The sequence below is a fragment of the Vitis vinifera genome, chromosome 10 (assembly GCF_030704535.1).
Source record: "Vitis vinifera cultivar Pinot Noir 40024 chromosome 10, ASM3070453v1".
Lineage (NCBI taxonomy): Eukaryota > Viridiplantae > Streptophyta > Magnoliopsida > Vitales > Vitaceae > Vitis > Vitis vinifera.
In genome coordinates, this window is record NC_081814.1 from 10,118,440 (window position 1) to 10,123,043 (window position 4,604).

The following is a 4,604-nucleotide window of genomic DNA, read 5'->3' on the forward strand; positions in this document are numbered from 1 at the left end:
GGGGGAAGGGGGGACAATGATGGTCAACGCAACTCTCACTCTCATAATTGAAGTGATGGGTACATTTATTGGTTGAATATGGTCTACTTCAATGTAGGTGGTACCATGGAGGACTATGTGGCCTTTGATTCAGAAGTCATAGCCTTGGTGGCCCAAGATGGATTCACTCGTGTGAAACTTTTTAATTTGTCTTTATTTTTAGGGTCAATACAATCCCAAAAATTCCACTGTTTTATTTTTGTTAACAAAAATTTGAAACATTCCATGAATTCACTGATTATGTTTTTGAAGGGCATCTCATATCAAGTGTGATTTCGTTCATCCAAAAATTGAGAAACCTCCCAATAATTCAAGAGACGGATGCAAAAATCAGGAAAATACTAGTTGGAAAGACAAAGGTCCAAGTGCCAAACACAAAAGAAGGTCATGCATTGTCAACTTCAATTACAATCTACATAACCACCACGCAAGATGATCAGTTCAGTCAAAACATAGGCAGCAGCCAATTTTCATATGCAATTTGGTTGCCTTTCCTTCTCCATGCACGACTCGCACCATTACAGCTTCCATCCGACCTCTCTTATGCTGTTGATGAAGCAACCTTTGCTCCTAGCTTCAAAAGGCTGGACAACACCTCATTCATGTCGGGTCGATCCTCAGGCTCTGTGCAGGTGCAAGACTAGGCCAGTTTAAGGACCTCTTCCAATACTTCCCCCGCCTTCTCAGTTGCAGTTGAAGCTAGAAAAGGATCCATCATTTGAAGAAGCCTTTTGGATTCACTCGCAAGGCCCATATCCACCATCTCACGCAAGGTCAATGGCATGCCATCATCAGCTGCCAGTCCTGTTGGCCTTCTTTTTGTCAGGAACTCCATCACTATGATGCCAAAGCTGAACACATCCACGTTGGTCGTCAGCTCCCTCATGTATGCCAACTCTGATCAAGACACAAACACAAAAGCAATCACATGATGAAACTGAAACTTTTACAATTAGAAAGGTAATAAACTGGTTACCTGGTGCCAAGTATCCAATTGTGCCTTCAAATGCTGATGATGAGCAAACACTGCTTCCATCCTGGAGATGAACACCCAGAATTCGAGCTGTTCCAAAATCACTCACATGGGCCTCCCAATCTCCATCCAAGAGAATATTTGAAGGCTTCAAGTCACAGTGGACGATGGGGAAATCATACCCTGAATGCAAGTAAACCAGCCCCCTTGCAATGGAAATACAAACATTGATTCTCTCCAATAAAGTCCACCTTGATGGATCCACCCCTGGTTCATGTATAATGCTGTCCAAGTTCCCCTTCTCCATGTATTCCAGAACAAGAGCCTTTATTTTTCCACTTTCCCAGGCATACCCAAGTACCTTTACCAAGTTTCTGTGCCTGAGTTGGCTCAGGGTCTTCACTTCTCTATTGAAGCACTTGTCAGACTCCGATGAGAACTGTTGCAAATTCAATTTCTTTACGGCTACAATCTTCCCATCTTCCATTCTGCCCTTGTATACGGTACTCAAACTGCTGGACCCAATAATGTTTTCTTCACTAAAGAAACTAGTAGCTATTTCTAAATCCTTTTGATTGAACCTCTTGAGCATCAATGCTGAAGCATACTATGGTTCTGGATTCTCACTTTCTTCTTTTTTTTGCTTTCTGAAGTACCGATTGAAGATTAAAACCAAAAATGTGAGAAGCAGCAATACAATGAGAGATCCAACTACCCCGAGAATCAACAGAACCTTCTTGGAGAACGGATGAGAACCGGCTAAATGGCTCTTATTGCTGCATGACCCGAGAAATTTGGTTCCACAAAGACCTGGGTTTCCCACCAGAGAAGATGCACCTATATTTTTTAATATTCCAGTCGCTGGGACATGACCTTCCAGTTGATTGAAAGAAAGATTCAGATGCCTCAATGTGGAAATATTTGCATAACTCTCGGGGATCATGCCCTTGAACTTGTTCTGAGAAAGGTCCAGGGAGCTTAGATTCTTCATAATCGCTAAGCTTCCAGGTAGTCTACCACCTAAATTATTTCTTGAAAGATTCAAGCTTGTAAGTACATCCATTCCCGCAAACGCCTTCTCTGGAATTGTACCGGAAAGTTGGTTCACTGACAGATCAATATTGAACAAGTTTTTGCAGCGTTGAAGAGTTGCTGGAATGCTCCCTGATAGATTATTGTTTGACATATCCACGATCTGCACCATCTCCAATTTCCCAAGCTCATTTGGAATGGGCCCTGATAGGAAATTGTGTGAAAAGTTGAGATATATTTGCATGTTTTTCATACCAGCAATGACAGGCCCCGGAATTGACCCGACCAGATGATTGTGAGAGAGATCCAAGGTTGCCAGCCGAGAAAGGTGTCCCATGCTCGTTGGAATGGATCCATTGAACAGGTTTCCATGGAGGGTCAAGTACAAAAGCGACTCAAGCTTAGAGATAGCATGTGGAATGGGTCCTGCAAACCGGTTGTTACCCAACCCAAGATCACTAAGCTGTTTTAGTTCAAAAATTACCTCAGGAAGTGCACCTTCTAGAGCATTGTCATTCAGATAGAGACCCTGGAGGAGGGAAAGCTTGGATAATTCAGGAGGAACTGTGCCCGAGAAACTATTCAAGTGTAGTTTTAATGAGAACAGTTGGCTTAGATTGCCAATCTCAGGTGGGATAGGCCCTACTAAGGAATTTTTGTGAGCTTGAAAAATATGCAGATAATAGAGCTTGCCAATGCCTGGTTTCAGAACTCCACTGAAATTGTTCTTGGCCAAATCTAGAATAATCAGATTTGAGCAATTGAAGAGATCATCAGGAATGTTGCCCGACATTTGGTTCTTCCCGAAAGATAGAAAAATAAGATTTGCAAGCCGCCCCAAACCTTGTGGAATTCTTCCTGTTATTCTATTATAAGCTAGACCTAAGACGACTAGACGTGTACAGTTAGAGATACTGGATGGAATGGACCCCTGGAGAAGGTTATTGTTCAGGGTTAGGTTCTTCAAACGATAAAGCGATCCGATGTTGGATGGAATATCACCTGTGAAGAAGTTGAAGTCCATAGACAAATATGTTAAGTTTGTCAAGTTTGTAATGGATGATGGGATTTGCCCAGTGAACTTATTTAACTGCAGCGTCAGTGCTTGCAATGATCTCAGAGACCCAACTTCAAAAGGGATTGTTCCACTCAATTCATTCTCTGATATTCCCAAGTGGATCAATGATTTCAATTGGAATAAAGAGGATGGAATTGTAGAACTTAACCTATTTTTGTACAACCGCAGCACTTTCAAATGAACCAAGTTTCCTAGTTCTGAAGGAATGCCCCCACTGAACTGATTGCCATACAAATTCAGAGTGGTGAGCTTCCTACAGAGCCCTAGTTCAGGTGGGATTTTCCCGTGAAGTTGATTTTCAAGCAACTGAAGGGTTTCAAGGTTTGACAAGTTCCCTATTTCTGGAGGTAATACACCAGACAAATGGTTTGTACTCAGGTCTAGAACCTGCAAAGCTCCCAACGTGCCAATGGAAACTGGTATAGAACCAACCAAATTATTTCTGTACCCTGTGAAGACTTGAAGATTATCTAATCTTCCAATGTCGGAAGGGATGGCACCACTGAGATTGTTGTTATCAATGCCCAGATTCAGCAAGCCAGTGCAGTTACAAATTCTTTCAGGAATGCTTCCTTCCAAAAAGTTAGCCCCCAAATCTAATGATTGTAAATTCCCTAGGATTCCTAGTTCTTGTGGAATTGGTCCGGCAAGAGAATTTTGGTAAAGAATCAGTTCTGAAAGCTGGGAGCAAAGCCCCAGTTGAGGTGGAATTTGCCCAGTGAATGTGTTTAAAGTTAAGTCCAGTGTTAGTGATAAGGATAATGATCTGAGTTTATCTCAAATGTGATAACGATATATACTCTGTATCTAGTAAGCTTTTCCAGAACAGTTTTGGTTTCTTTCATCCAGAACCTGGAGTTTGGAAAGGTTTCCAAGGAATGGGGAGATCACGCCGGCAAGCTGCTTCTCCATCAGTATAATTGACATGACACGACTGGATGAAGGGTCACATGTGATTCCAGACCAATTGCAATGATGGTTGGCTTCACTCCAATCTGCAAGCACTCCAGAGGGATCGTCAGCAACTGAACTCTTGAAGGCCTTCAAAGCCTGATGGTCGACTTCAAAACTTGGATCCATGCTTATAACCACCACAACCAGAACAGAACAAACTACCACTACTGTTAAACCAACACTTCTGGGCTCCATCAATGAACACTTGATACTAATAAGGATCTTGAACCAGAAGAAGCATATATATATATATAGAAATTTCAATCTATCAGCCAATGGTCTCACAAACCCATAAGCAATAATCATAGAAAAGAAGAAAATTTAGTTCATTGAACCTCAGAAAAGTGTTATGCTTGACTTTGAGCACCACCCAGAAGGAAGAAAGCGTTTGGTGGTTTCCCATTCAAAAGCAAAAGATATCAAGACACCCACCAAGATATCAAGACAAAATCCAAAGACCTCAGTCAACCTCATCTTTCATGAGCTCATTCATAGCCCCAAAATTATGAAGAAATTCTTATGATCAAA

General features: G+C 41.8%; 1 pseudogene; it reads right to left on the minus strand.

Annotated features, from left to right (window-relative positions):
• Positions 1 to 361: 361 nt before the first annotated feature.
• Positions 362 to 4,604, minus strand: LOC100243571 (LRR receptor-like serine/threonine-protein kinase FLS2; annotated as a pseudogene).